Below are 16845 nucleotides of genomic sequence, written 5' to 3' on the forward strand. Positions count from 1 at the left end.
CTTTCTCTGAAATAAATTATATTTCTAACAGGATAAAATGAGAAAAAAAGTATTTGAGTTCCACAGATAAAAGTACTTTCCTCATGAAAGAAGCAAAAAGAACAGGTGGAAATACTCAGTTTTAAGGTTATTGAGGTAAACAACGTACTTGAAAGTCCAACTTAATAGATTATTGAACTTATGTATATTGCAAATTTTATACATTTTGTCAGTATAATTCTTTAGATTAACTATGTCTACAATTTTTACTTTTTGTATTTGAACCAATAGATTTTACTGCCTTCATGATATTATAACTATGCAAATTAAAATAGATTTTTAAAAATACCCAAATCAACACTAAGCCCAAATCTCTAATGGCTAAAATCAAAAAACAAACAAAAAAGACAATATCAAATGCTGTAAGAATGCAGAACAAACAGAACTATCATTCATTTGCTGATGGGGATGAAAAATGTCACAGCCATTTTTCAAGAGTTAGAAGTTTCTTACAAAACTAACCACAGTCTTTCCAGAAGATCAAGAGATCTCCTTCCTATATACTTACCTAAATGAGGTGAAGGCTTACATCTGCACAGAAATCTGTGCATGAATGACTGATTACAGCACCTTTATTCCTGAGTGGTCCAAGCTTGAAACACCAAGATCTCCTTAAAACAGTGAACGGACAAACAAATGTGGTACATCCAGACGATGGAATAATATTCAGCAACAAAAAGAAACAAGCTATTAAGCCATAAAAAGATGTAGAAGAAACTTAAATGGACAAAGAAGCCAGCCTGAGAAGACTACATACTGTAGGATTCCAACTGCATGACGTTGTGAAAAAGACAAAACTATAGTTAAAAGTTCAGTGATTGGCGAGATTTAGGATAGAAGAGAATGGATAAACAAGTGGAACAAAGATTTTTAAGATAATAATGAATATATGACAGTATACATTCATCAAAAACTACAAACTACACAATACAGAGTGAATCCTAATAACAACTATGAATTTTAGTTCATAGTAATGTATCCGTATTGATATATCAATTGTAAAAAATTACCACACTAATCAAGATGTTAATAATAGAGGAAACTGGGCAGAGGAAGTATATGGGAAGGAAACTTTCTGTGCTATCTGCTCAATTTTCCATAAATCTAAAATTGTTCTAAAAAAATCAGTCTATTAAAAACTAATAAGTTGTGTTTCTTTCATCTTAAATCAAGTTTGACTGAAACAATGCCACCCTTGAAAGTTATCGTGGATTATCCTCTTGAGACCATGCTCCCTGGTTTATAAGCAATCATTCTATTTTCCTCTTTTACATATTTTCTAGAATTCTGTTGCAATGATATCTAAAAGCTGACAAATAACTCAAATCTGTTATTTGAGAACTAAATCTCTGCATGTAAACTTATGAGCATTTTAAGTTTTCTATCCAGCAGGAAATTACTTAATCAACTTACTTTAATTCCTTGGCCTGTAGAATCTCTTTCAATATATTTAAAATGATATTAGATAAGGACTGAAAAGTTTACTTTTAAACCAAAATGCTGTTTCCTATTAATTTTATAACATTGTATATTTAACAACAATTGTTTTTTGTTAAATGACAGTATCAACATTCTAATATATGCTGAATTTTTTATTTCCACTCTCTCACTTTGGGTGGTCATGCAACATGGCTGTGCAGAGCCACAAAATCTTTTTGATAATGTAGTTACTTCCATTATTCAAAGGTTTCCATGTTTATGCAATAAAAATGTGACATATTATTATAATGGACACATCCTGGAGTCACAGAGAAAAATTAATTTTATCTCAGGAATGTCTTTTACCCTTCTACCACAAAACACCACCAAAAATCTAAACTTGCAAAACATTGAAAAATTCTGCTCTTTGGGAGTTTGGAGATTATATTTTGTTTTGTATGGAGACAAATTATCCCAAAATCATATGTGTTAAATTTGTTATGGTATTATAGGCTGTTATATTATTATTTATTTTAAATAACTATAGTCCAGGTGATGTGGCTCACACTGTAATCCCAGAACTTTGGGAGGCCAAGGCAGGTGAATCACTAAGTCAGGAGTTTAACACTAGCCTGGCCAAGATGGTGAAACTCTGTCTCTAATAAAAATGCAAAAATTAGCCAGGTGAGGTGGCAGGGGCCTGTAATCCCAGCTACTCAGGAGGCTGAGGCGGGAGAATCACTCAAACCCCAGGGGGACAGAGGTTGCAGTGAGCCGAGATCGTGCCACTGCACTCCAGCCTGGGCAACAGAGTGAGACTTCATCTCAAAATAAATTAATAAATAATAATAAAATAAATACAAAACAACTAACTATAATACTGCCTTCTATTTTTAGTAAAAAAAATTATTGTTTTATCATAAAACTTTATATATTATATGTTACCATTTGAGACACAAAGGAGAAAATAGCACAAATAGTTGATAGAAATATAGTCTGTTTCAATATGGCTGCAAATATTTACATCATGATCTTTAGGGATGAATGGTATAATCTTGCTGTTGCTTTCCCATTATACCAAGACTAATAGAATGTAAGGCATCCATAAACTATGGTATCTACCTAGGGAGTATGGAACTTCTTTGTATAATGCACTGTATAGCATCTAATTGAAAAATCTAATCAGGTAAAACTGTAGATGCTAAAGGAGTCTACGTGCTTTCAATTGTCTATGCTATTTGCTGACCTGTAGATAACTTTCTGCTTGCTGTTTTCAAATAAATAATAAAGTCCACTAATAACAATGGCTTTTCATTAACTAAATGCCTTATGATGGCCAACTCAACTGTATGTCTCTCTCTTTAATGATGACTTGAAATGCTTAGGTAAGTTTAAACCACCATGAAATATTTATTTGTTTGCATTTGCAAATTATATGCTCATGTGAGTAACTGTAAAGTTGATAAAGCTTCCCTTTTGGCTTTTGCAGTTTCTTCTTCCTCCCATTTGATGATTCTCTGCCCAGGTGACTTTTGCCTCCACAGTATTTCCTGGGCTTTCTTGGGACCCCAATTTTGGCATTCAAAATGGCATCCAGTGTCCTATCAAGTTGGCTATTTTCTCCCACTGGTTTACTCTTCAAACCTCATCTGTCTCATCTCTTTGCAGTTTCTTGAAAGGTTACAATAAATTTTTGTTTTGTTTGTTTGTTTTGAGATGGAGGGTAGCTCTGTCACCCAGGCTGGAGTGCAGTGGTTGCAATCCCGGCTCACTGTAACCTCCACCTCCCAGGTTCAAGCGATTCTCCCACCGCAGCCTCCAGATTAGTTGGCATTACAGGCATGCACCACCACCACACCTAGCTAATTTTCTGTATTTTTTGGTAAAGATGGGGTTTCACCAAGTTGGCCAGGCTTGTCTCAAACTCCTGACCTCAAGTGATTTGCCCACCTGGGCCTCACAAAATGCTGGGATTACAGGTGTAAGCCACCACCCCCAGCCATAATAAATTTTTTAAGCTAATTTATACTATGTTAAATTGAGAATAAAGGTTTTATGCATTATCCTTCATATTACAGCTATTTAACAAATCATTCTCAAATTTTAGTAAAGTATACACTTAAATTTATATTTACTTCAGTATGTTAGTTACATTTATAGCACACAAGTTTATATTTTCAGCTTTATTGAAGTGCAATTGACAAATAAAACTGTACATAATTCAGGGGCCAAATGTAATATTTTGACATACATACACACTGTAAAATTATTACTATGATTAAGCTACTTAACATATTAATTACCTCACAGTTACTATTTGTGTGCTTGTATATAGGATCTATTTTCTTAGCAAATGTCAGTTATACATTACTATTAACTGTAGTCACTATGCTGTATATTAGATCTCCAGAACAATTCACCTGGCATAGCTGAAACTCTATAACCTTTCACTAATATCACCCAACTGCTCCCACCCCCAGCAACCACCATTCTAGTGTCTGCTTGTATAACTTTTGACTTTTTTAGATTCTCCATATGAATGGGAAGAAAATATTTTCATAATAACCATAAAATCCTATTTTTATATGATGTAATATGTAATGGAATGATGTTCAGAAGAACACTGCTTTTTCGATTTTAGTTTCACACGGTATATTCAGTAAGTGGACAAAAAGTGAGTGAAAGTATTTATACTTCTCTAAACAACTCTACTTTCCCAAATGGGTTCATATTGATTTTGCAAATGCTTTTCCTCCATCTCCCCCCAAAATAATGTGTTTCTGTCAGTTTAACTGCCAGTCACCACTTACTGTTAATTTCCTACAAAAATGCTGTAGCAATGCTGTAGGGAAATGGAAATAAATATTTCCAGTGAAAGACAGAAATACATTTTGAAAAGTCTCCCACATCAGTAACAGAGGAAAAAAATGTCCTAAGATTTAGAAACATTATTATCTCTTCACTTTACCTTAATCGAAGTTTTACTGCTATAAAATTGAAAATTTTATAGCAATAGCTAGAGTTGTTTGAGATACAGTGTATAATAAGCCATGTTATCAGAGAATGTAATTTGAGCTGATTAGAATATCTCAGGCACATCAAGGATCTCTGTGTTAATACGCATGATATTCTTGCTGTTACAGTTCAAAGCAGAGTTTGATACCAATACTTAGTAATTAGAGATACTGGAATCTTAAGGTACAGTTCATATCTATTTATGAAATGTCTATATGCAGAGCTAAAAAGAACTTGGACATAATTCTGATCCAACACTCTCATATTACACACGAGGAAACTAAGGTGATGAGGATATCCACATAACTTGTATATGTCACATGGTGTTTACCATGGCCAGAAGGGTTGTCACATGCTTCTGACCTTCTCCTCAGAACCTAGCTGGAAGGAAGATAATACACCAGTCACTAACAATCTGTATTTTCATTAGTGTGGCCATAAAACAAAAGGATTTATTTATTTTTTAAATACTTTGCTGTGCCAGGCAGTATTATTGGCTGGGGATACAGTGGTAAACAATACGGACAATAGATAATAGATAACATCCCTGCTTCCATTAAGTTTGCTTTCTATTGGGAAGAAACCAAAAGCAAGCAAATAAATTGTACGTAAATCAGAAACCTGCAAAAATGCCAAGTTCCCCTCAGATAATTGAAATAGATATAATACAGAAATTCTGTCATATGAGACATAGGTAAACATGGAGGACATTATGCTAAGTGGAATAAGACAGCCACAGAAAGACATACCACATGATCCCAATTACATGTGGAATCAAGAAAAATTGAACTCGTGGAAACAGATAGTAGAATGGTGGTTGTTGATGACTGGAGATGAAGGTAAGGAAATGAGGAGATGTTGGTCAAAGGGTGCAAAATTTCAGTTAGAATGGGGAAATAAGCTCAGGGTATCTACTGTACAGCATGGTAACTCTAGTTAATGTATTAATAACAACATATTGTATTCTTGAAAATCACTAAACAAGTAGATTTTAGGTTTTCTCACCACAAAAAAATGATAAGCATGTGAAGTAATGCATACGTTAATTTAAGCTCAGTCATCCCACAATATATGCATATTTCAAAACAACATGTTGTACACACAACAAAATGCGATTTTTTGTCATTTTAGAAAAAGAAAGAAAAAATAATGTATTGGATACTTGAAAATTCCTAAGGAATAGACCTTAAATGTTCCCATAACAGAAAAATGATAAGCATGCAAGGTGATAGATATGTCAAATAGTTTGACTTAAGTATTTCAATGTATACGTATATCAAAATGTCAGCTTGTATACTGTAAATACATACATACAGTTTTTATTTGTCAAATACACATTAGTTTTTGTTTTTTCTTTAAAGGATAACTCAGTGATTACTGTAAATTGAGGCTCAGGGAAAGCCTCTCTGATAAATGACTTTAAGAGATGATATGAAACATAAGGAGGCAGCTGAGAGAAAATCAGGAGCGAGACATCTCCAGGAAAGTGAACCAGCTATTGCAAGGGACAAAGCTGGGGATCAGCTAGGCTCTTCAGAGAACAGAAAGGACAAGGTGGCTGAAGTATGGAGACAGAGAGTCAGGGGAATTAACAGGATGAAGTCACAGATGTGGGCAGGGGCTAATCATACAGGCCTGGGAGATAGGACATCTATTTTATTTTAAACATGACTGGAAACTATTGGAGAATCTTAATTTTGGGAGAAGGGTGGGGAAACTGAAAGGATACGATGATTTGAGATTTTGACAATTTTTCACAATTTCTATACAGAGAAGATTGGACAGGCAGAAGGAAACAGTGAATGAAGGGAGGCTAGTTAGGTAGCTATTTGGATAATCAGGGAAAAAATAGTTGTGTTTTGCACAAGAGGGTAGCAGTGGCAATAGAAAGAGGTGTGTGAGGGTTCAGGATATTCAACAAAGATAGATTGGATTGGTCTTGCTCTACTAAATGGCAGGGAAATGGCAGGGGAGAGTAAGAAAAAGAGACATTTCAAACTGAATATTGAATGATGGTGGATAATGGTGTCATTTACCAAACGGGCTATCTAAAAAGCAGGTTTCTAGAGTGAGGAAGAAAATCATTATCAGTAGGTCTGAATACTAAAGTCCCTTCTCAGAAAACTGAGGAAGTTTGGAACCACTGTAAATCTTGAATGATTAATTTACTAGCTGGAAGATAAACAAATCACATTTTTAAATTTAATTTTTATTTTTATTCATTTTATTTTTATTTTTGTTTTGTTTTCTGAGGCAGTCTTGCTCTGTTGCCCAGGCTGGAGTGCAGTGGTGCAATCTTGGCTCACTGCAACCTCTGCCTCCTGGGTTCAAACAATTCTCCAGCTCTTCAGCCTCCCAAGTAGCTGGGATTACAGGCATGCACCACCGCACATGGCTAATTTTTGTATTTTATTAGTAGAGACAGTGTTTCACCACATTGGCCAGGCCGGTCTTGAACTCTTGACCTCGTGATCCACCTGCCTAAGCCTCCCAATGTGCTAGGATTACAGGTGTGAGCCACCATGCCCAGCCAAATGACTTGTTAAGGTTGCTATCTAGTGATTTCTATGAAATGCTTTAAATGGGATAATCCTGATATTCCTAGATCAGCCTTTCTCAAATTTGTACACCGGAGGAATCCTTAAAAAAATATTTTAGGTCTCTGCAAGGTCCCGAGGAAAATGTTTTGACTTCAAGTGGCAAGATTCTTGTACTTAAAACTGATAATAGCCATCTCGTAGATGTGAGGTCATATCTCATTGTGAATTTTTTTTTGAGATGGAGTCTATATAAACATAGTCATTTCATAAATGACTATAAATGTCATTAATATAGTCATTTCAATATCTTGTATACTTACATAATCAGTATAATTCAATAATAATTTCATGTATTGAGTTTAGCCAACTTGTCCTTCTCTTTTTCTGTGTTTATCCTTTCTCACAGATAATATTAATTCTAGTGCTAGTCAGTATTTAGCCTAAGAAAACTTCATACTTTCCTTTATTTAGTTCACATTTGACTATATTTTTAGTGTATCTAAGTAGACCTAAACGTCTTATCACAATTTGCTACTCTACAAGATACTAATGAGCAATGGTATGTGATATAAAAGTAATTTTTTTTTCCAACTTAAGTAGCTTTAAAGTTAATGTTTACTATTTTTTAAAAAGTAGTAGAGGTTATTTTATGATTGTTGAAATTAATTGCTTTCTTTTCATAAATTTTAAAGGTTCATGAGAACAACATAATAACTAGCTTAAGCCAAAATGGGATTAATTTGTTCTAAAGATGAAGTGAGTAGATTTAATTTTAATAAAGATAGAAAATGGGGTTTTAAATAATTTTATTTACATACATAAAATTTTATTGACCATGTTGAATAATAAAGCTACTAAAACCTTTAGCCAAAGCAATACAAACAAAAATATAGCCTAATGTCTCTTTTTGTACAAGACTTTGAAAACACATTTTCAAGTGATATGTCCAAGTTTAATATAGTGCTAGTAAAACTATGTAAATGTGTTGATTTTGTGACTTTTTGAATTAAGCTATATAGCCATAAAAATATTGTGTTTTAAACTAAAAATAAAAATGGAAATTTTTGTCTTTCATGTGAAACTTATGTTTGTTTTGCTGCAAAAATATTCATTTGAAACCCAGCTTGAGATGCATATACACATTTTCTTTTCAACTGAAACAAAGTGATTTTCTTCCTTGTTCATGATGCTTATAAAAGAAAAAAAGCTTGCTCATGCGTAGTGAAGAATTAAGCTCAAGGGTTTACAATATTTTGGGGGATGAAATGAGGGCAAGGAACAATCAAGTAGACTTACATGGCGTGGCCAATGAGAAAGACAGTTCAGGGTGTCGTGATGAAATCCAAGAGAAAAGTATGCTTCCAAAGAGGAAAAAAAATTATCGATTTTAATAAATGCTGCTAAAATATCAAGAAAAGGAAAGGGAGAAGTATGTTGGATTTAGAACTATAGACAACCCAGACAAGCATAATCTTGGTGTAGTGTGGGGTCATTCCAAAATCACTAATCTAAGTTTCGTAATAAGGAAGTACAGAAAATGATTATGGTAAACCCTTTCAAGAAGTTTTGCCTGAAGGTAAACAAAGAAAGAAGATGATAGCTGAAATGAGACTTCAAGTCAGAGTCACCTTTTATTCAAGATAAGAATAACAAAAATGTTTATATGCTAATGGAAATTAAAAATACAGAAGTAGGAACCAATGGTAAAAGGGCAGCAGATACGATTTTTATCATCAGAGTGCTTAAATCATAGAAGAATGAGATTTGCAACAGAATAGAGATAATATCATCTTAGGTAACAGTAAGAAAGGTGAAGTATAGATGGCTATTTTCTGGTGGGAATATAAGAAACCCCATCAGCTTCATTTTCTCAATGAAAAGAGGCAACTTTGAGAGCTATTATAAAAGAAAGAATCATGTAGGAGGTCTAAGTGGGTCAAAGAAGAAGCAGGGAAACAGTAAACTATAATATCACAACAACTATAACACAAAAATGACAGGATAAATACTATGGGAAATAGCAGACAATGCTACAGTGTCATCAGAGAGAAATCAAACTCAAAATGTAAAGTGGAAACCTTAAAGGAGAAGAAAGTGCTTGAGCTGAATATTAAAGCAAAATATCAGAGTAGACATGATGTGGGAAGGACAGTCCAGGATGAAGCAACAGAATGAAGAGAAGAATGAACTAGGAGGAGTACAACTTAGGGTGACAGTTCAATGCCAGCTAACTTATCTGGCTGGAATACTGGGCACATACAAAGGCATGGCAAGCTCAAAATGAAGATTTCAGTGAAGCCTAGAAATGTCATTTTACAATTTCGGATATTTTTTACCTGAAAATGAGATCCCTCAGATAATCCCCACTCTACTCTGCCCAAACTTTGCATTTTTCCCTTGATTACAGTACTTGCTAACTTTTGCTGTCATTACAGTACAATAATTTTTCTGTTAGTTATATGATCATAAATCTATTGTTTTCAACAGATTGAAAACTTTCCAAACGTATTGTACCATCTACCAATGCCCTAGAGTGTTGCATGTTTTTGGAATGTAATAAGTGCAAGATACATTTTATTTTATTCACAAATCAAGCTGAACATTACGGGGACTAATCTATAATAGCAGCAACCATTCAAATACATTTGAAAAATGAATTACTAAAAAAAATCCACCAGGTAGAAGGTGATTTCATAAGTCCTGGGGAGATTAAGATTCTAACCAAACCTGGAAATATTATTGTGTGTATTTAATATGACTATAAGCAACATGATAACAAACAGAATGCTTTTAATGTTTGGTATCATTGAGACTCCTAAAGTATGCACTTCGCTTTAAAACAGCAAGGTAACCAAGTGAAATAAAAATATGTATTTTGATTTTACTACTAAAAGAGATAAAGAAGGAGCGGTATTTTGCCCCTCCACTTGTGTTCTAAATTTAAGGCCTTTGGTCTAAGCAAAGGGACATGAGTAGATTATTTACATTTCTGGAGCCCTGATAAAGAAAGCCCTGCAGCAGTGAACATGACTTCTTTTTTTTCTTTTTTTAACTTTTCTTCTCTAAGGAGCAACTTCTTTCCTTATTCTGATCATTCCGATGGAATTTGTTCTATACTGTGTCTTCTGCCTGGCCAATCCAAATGTTTTTCTCCCTGTTCATAGTGGTCACTTCAAGAATGAGCTTATATTCTAGACCAATCAGACCATTCTCTGAGACTTTCATAAAAACGAAGAGTAAAGTGAGTCAAGTGCTGACAGAGCCACTTCTGCAGTTGGTAGGGACATTCTGCTTGAGAAAAAAGGCCCACATAGGGAAAATGAGGTCAAAGAGCAGAGAGGAATGGATGTTGTGTCAAGCTTTAGTTACAAAGCCAGGGGTACCTAGGGAGCTCCTGTTTTCTTAAGGCAATTGTTATGGTCTGAATGTGTTTGTCCCTCTTAGCCTCCAAATTCATATTTTAAAACCTAATCACCAAGGTGATGATATTAGAAGGTGGGACCTTTGGGAGGTGATTAAGTCATTAGGGTTACACCCACATGAATGGGATTCATGATTTTACAGAAACCCTAGAGAGCTAGGTAGTCTTTGTCTACCATGTAAGGTTAGTGAAAAGACAGACATCTACAAACCAGGAAGCAAGCCCTCAGCAGACACCAAATCTGTTGGTGCCTTGATGTTGGACTTCCCAGCCTTCAAAACTGTGAGAAATAAATTGCTGTTTACAAGTTATCCGATCTGTGATATTTTGTTATAGGAGCCCAAACAGATGAAACACCTAAACTCTCTTGATGTGCCTAAATGAGTTTGAGTTTTGATCTTGTACTGTGCAACTGAAGGAGTCTGACTCATACAAACTGCCACCAGGATTATTTGTAAGGTGGAGGTCTACTGACAAAAGAGAAATCCCAAAGGATTATAAATCATTCTACTATAAATACACATGCACACATATGTTTATTGCAGCACTGTTCACAATAACAAAGACTTGAAATCAACCCAAATGCCCATCAGTAATAGACTGGATAAAGAAAATGTGCCACATAAATACCGTGAAATACTATGCAGCCATAAAAAGGATGAGTTCATGTCCTTTGCAGGGACATGGATGAAGCTGGAAACCATCATTCTCAGCAAACTAACACAGGAACAGAAAACGAAGCACCACATGTTCTCACTCATAAATGGGAGTTGAACAACAAGAATGCATGGGCCTGTCGGGGGGTGGGAGTTAGGGGAGGGACAGCATTAGTAGAAATATCTAATGTAGATGACCAATTGATGGGTGCAGCAAACCACCATACCATGGCACATGTATACCTATGTAACAAACCTGCATGTTCTGCACATGTATCCCAGAACTTAAAGTGTAAGAAAAGAAAGAGAGAGAGAAGCTGTTGTTGGCAGTTCCCTGAAGAAGGGAAAAGTGGCTCAACCAAAAGAGACTGTAAGTAGTATTTGCAACTTGGGGTGATAACAAAGGTTTAAAAGTTTCCATGAGTAACAAAAAACTAGGTCCCATTTGTTTGCAGTTCTCCAGATAGGAATGGTTTTCAAGATGTGCCTACAGAATCTGTACACCAGTTACTGGGCTTTAGAAATCTTGGAGAAAATCCCTGTCTCCAGTTGACAAAGAAGAAGATTGGTCCATCTCTACCCATGATACACTAAAAACCAAAAATTCCTTCAAATTTGGGTACTTGCATACTTTACAGGAGTGTCTATCTCCATGATATTCGATACTGGGCATTGTACAGCTCTGATGGCTTAGTCAGACTTCTTTTAACTTAGAATACCACATTATTTTATTGTTGTATATACTTGAGCATTATGGAGCAATTTTATATCAAACATACTTTTAAACTAATGCCTATTTCAGACTCGGTAAAACTGAAACCAAACATGTTTATTGCTATTATCATTTAATTCTTCAAAAATACGATATTAATAACATAAGCATTTTAACTTGATTTTTCTCAAATTCCTCATCAGTCTAAATTTCACTGAGTATTATACTGAAAGTATTTACATAATATTCTGTGTTTCAAAAACAAAGGGAAAACACTTTTCAAACATTTTCAAAATTACAGACAGATATTTATGTAAATGAAACTTTCAAACACTGAAATTAGTCATCTCTGCAGAAAAATCATTTCCAGTTACCTACTTTACTCAAAAGCCCTTTTCTTCCCCAAATCATCAAATTACTGATTTTCTTAGAGGCTTTGTGTGGTCTCTTTAGCAATACAAAATTAGAAAACTATGTGAAACTCTGAGAGTCTCTTATTACAAAGAGTAAACTAATTCCAAGTAATAATTCACATAATTAAATGTCATTTTGAGTTCAAAGTAAAAATAAGAGCTTTCAAAAAGTAAACCTTTAATATTACACTTTTAATGAGTTTTATCTTTTCTAAAGTCATGAGGAATATGTTTTCAGGGTAAAAAAATAATCAGGCTTTCAAAAACCTAGAACTTTGCTGTTGCTGCAAAATTCAAATGATGCAAATCACAACATTCAAATAAAAGCTTCTTTTTTTTCAGATTTCTAGTGCTGAACACAGGGTTCCTGGCCTACTCTGTGACCACTTCTCCAGTTAGTTAAGGGAACCATGAAAAACACTCGATCTCTATAGGATTTCTCTTTGCTACATTAGTGTGTATAAAATTATGACATTTTGTGTGCACACATCTATCTGCAAATTCATGAAGAAGAGGGAAAAAGCATTTCTTCCTTCTTTTTCTCGATCTAGGCAGCTTGAATCAATGTTTTTTGCTTGTAAGTAACAGAAACTTAAGGTAGATCCTAGGGGAAATCTCATAAACATCAAAGGCAGCTTTGAGATTTGGCTTCTCAAGGAGGACTGGAATCTCTTCAAATCCTCTACTTTGTACATCTTCATGTACAAGGTGCAGAAGCACTTAGATGACATGGCAGAAGACAATTTACCACAATTCCTAATTGCACAATTTATCCCAAACGGCAGCTAGAATCCCTTAAACCTGATTTTAAATTTCCAGAAAACAGGACAATTTGCTGTAGGTTGAGCCAAGCCCTGGTCCAATCTCCTATCAGAAGACAACAGCATATTATAAACACAGGTATATAATATAAACACGTTTTTTAGGCGCTACCCTGAAAAAATCTGATGACAGATGTGGGGAAGAGTGAAGTGGGTTCTTAGAGAAAGGAATCCCAAAATGTACCTATTCCAAATACAATTTTTAAATGTATTTTAAAAGGAATGAGGTTTTTAGTGGTTGTCTTCTTTTCAAAGTGGCTTTTGTATTTAATCAGTAAGACAGAATTTCCTTCTTTTCTGCATTATAAGCCTTGTATAACGTAGGCTTTTTGACCTCACAATTACAGTGGCAGGAAGCTGCCCTCTTGGCCTGCCTCCATATACTTTGGCTTGTGCTGGCTCTTGGAGCAGGAATGTAGAAAGAGTGAGTGGCAGGCAGCAGCACCCATAATACTTTATTGTGGCTAAGTTCTACAGAATGACAGAATAAACAGAGATTTTTTTTTGCATTATTTTTTTAAAAAGAATAGAGTAGTCTAGGAATGACTAATATACTTACTTTTACTTTTGAGTCTATTTACATAAAATTGATTGAGCATAAATTATTTTCCCACTGAGACACAGGATTTATTAAAAATAGAATTTTTGTATCTTTCCGTAAGTGTATTTTTTATTAGGCTTTACTAAACTATAGGACATAAAATCATAAAAAGCAAAGTGTGTTTTAAATAGAAAATTAAGCCAGGCACGGTGGCTCAAGCCTGTAATCCCAGCACTTTGGGAGGCCGAGGCGGGTGGATCACAAAGTCAAGAGATCAAGACCATCCTGGCCAACGTGGTGAAACCCCGCCTCTACTAAAAATACAAAAAATTAGCTGGGCATGGTGGCGTGTGCCTGTAATCCCAGCTACTCAGGAGGCTGAGGCAGGAGAATTGCCTGAACCCAGGAGGTGGAGGTTGCGGTGAGCTGAGATCGCACCATTGCACTCCAGCCTGGGTAACAAGAGCGAAACTCCGTCTCTAAATAAATAAATAAATAAATAAATAGAAAATTAAGGACCAACAGGTTCCTTTTTTTCCAGCTTTATTGAGATAGAATTGACAAATAAAATTGTACATATTCAAGATGTATAGTGTGATGATTTTACACATGTATGCATTTTGAAATGATTACTACAATCAAGCTAGTCAACACATTATAATCTCACATAGTTACCAACTAATGTTTTTGAAGACTTTTTATGCCAGTGGAGAGAGGACAGGCCTAGGAACCAGGTAGACCCAGGCTCGAACCCTGACTTCTGCCTTCACTTTATTCTTTTGATATAGCCATGGATGATCTCCTTAAATTATCTGAACCTACAGTTTTTTATTCATATTAAATTTCAAGAGTAGCATTCAAAGTAATGCTTGTATCAATTCAAATTGATATCCTATGTTGGGAGGGTACTACTTTACCCTTCCATCAGCACTTCTTCAAAAGGTTAAGCATAGCATGAACACATGACCCTGCAATTCTATTCCTAGGGTATATGCCCAAAAGAATTGAACACATATTTCCACACAAAAAATGTACATACAAATGTTCATAGTAGCATTATCAATACCATTCAAAAAGTGAAAATAACTCATATACCCATCAGCTGAAGAATGGATAAACAAAATGTGACACAATCACATGATAGAATATTATTCAGCAATAAAAACAAATGCAGTGTTGAAATAAAAGTATTGATACATGCTGCAACATGCAGGAGCCTTGGAATGAATTAGCCTAAGTGAAAAAAGTCAGTCCCAAAAGGCCACCTGCCATATGATTCCATTTCTATAAAATGTCCAGGATAGGTAAATGTTTAGAGACAGAAGGAAGATTAGTGATTGCCTAGGAGGGGGGGGATGATAAGAAGTGATTGTTAATAGGAGCAGGGCTTCTTTTATATGCACTGTAGTGTTCTAAAATTGCACTGTGGTGATGGTTGCACAATTCTGCAACTATACTCAGACCAAACCATGAAGTTATATACTTCAAATGGGTGATTTTATGATATGTGAGTTATATTCCAGCACAACTCTTTCAAAATGTGATAATATATGAACATATACATAACAGTTCATAATTCATTTGTGCCAGGCTAAATTACATATAAACCTTCCCTTCTTATTGGTATCACTTCATCCTACCTTAGAATAAACAGGAATATAAATAAAAGAAATAATAACAAATACTCTAAGTACTATTTAAATGCCTAAATAATATTAGTAACATTGACTAGTAATAACACTGCTAATAAAAATATATTGCTATTGATCATAAATTTTTAGCATTTACTAGGTTCTAGGCTTAGCGTTTCATATTCAAATTAATTTAATACTCCTAACGATCGTCTGAAAAGAAGTGTTATTAACCTGTTTACATATGGAGAAACTGAAGCTTTAAAAGCTTTGATTAATTGCCCTAATTTATAAGTCTGTAAAGAGCAGAAAATATGAAGCCAACTCTAGGTGATTCCACATGTCAAACTCCTAAACAATATTTGACCTCCCCTACAGTAGCCTGATCAATGTGTAACTAGTTTTAAAACACCCTGTTTGATCACACATTTAGAATTTGCTCCATTATTTGCACCAACTGGGTGAACACTGGGATCTTGAGCAAAGCACAATGCCTCAGCCACAGTGCCAGGAGTCCTTCTGAGACAATATTGTGTAGGCAAATTAATAATTAGGTATCATTGTATCATAAGAAGAGACGAGGTTACTTCTATCATGAACCGTGGGTTTTTAAAAATTTCTGTAACAGGAAAGATGTAGTTTCTCAAAGTATAGCTTTGTCTTAAGATGTAAGCAATAATTGACCAGGGGCAGTGGCTCATGCCTGTAATCCCGGCACTTTGAGAGGCCCAGCAGGAGGACTGCTTGAGCCCAGGTGTTTGAGACCATTCTGGTCAACATAGTGGACCTCAACTCTACAAAAATTTAAAAATTAGTTGAATGTGGTGGCACGTGCCTGTGGTCCCAGCTACTTGAGAGGCTGAGGTGAGAGGGTCACTTGAGCTTTGGGAGGTCAAGTCTGCACTTGGCTGTAATTATGCCACTGTACTCCAGCCTCAGTGACACAGCAAGACCCCATCTCAAAAACAAACAAAAAAAAAGATGTTATCAATAATAATAATAGAAATTGGTACTTTATACAAGTCAGCTCATTTAATCCCCACAATGATACCATAAACTAGGTAATATTATTATTATCTTCCTACAAATGTGAAATATGAAACAGAAGAAAGTAGAACAGCCATGGTATCGGGCTGTCTAACTTAGAGCCCATACTCCTAATATCTACTCTATAGTCACTCCAAATGCTTCAAATTTGTTTCAGCTAATAAAATTATTAAACAATGTCACAATTACAATACATAAATAAGAAGGTCATATGTTGTCTAAAAATATTAAAAATTTCAGTGTCAAGACAGGTATATTGACAAAAAATGGAAATATGTTAGACATTTTATTCATAAATATGTATCTAAGCATTTCTGAGGTTGCTGTGTAAACAGCATACATTTAGAAATTTCATGAGTCCTCTGTGAAGTAGAAGGAAAAGGAGAATGGAGGAAAAAGAAACATGATTATCAGACATAATTCATCCCTACATACCAACAAGAACCAGAGAATCAAGATAAAGTGAAGTCCTCTTGATTTACTAATCCCCAAAATCTGTTTTTTGACTAAAGGGTAAAACTGCCACCACTCTAGAGTGGTAGATATAAGAGGACTTGAAAAAGTTTCTACCAATTGAGAGTAGGCTGATG

The 16845-nt window shown here is 34.9% G+C and overlaps 1 protein-coding gene across 13 annotated transcripts in view; it reads right to left on the reverse strand.

The window, feature by feature from the left end:
• Positions 1–16845, reverse strand: part of CHODL (chondrolectin) — a 371149-nt gene that overhangs the window by 64373 nt on the left and 289931 nt on the right. The window lies entirely within an intron of this gene.

This window comes from Saimiri boliviensis, chromosome 18 (genome assembly GCF_048565385.1).
Source record: "Saimiri boliviensis isolate mSaiBol1 chromosome 18, mSaiBol1.pri, whole genome shotgun sequence".
In the NCBI taxonomy this organism is placed as follows: Eukaryota; Metazoa; Chordata; class Mammalia; order Primates; family Cebidae; genus Saimiri; species Saimiri boliviensis.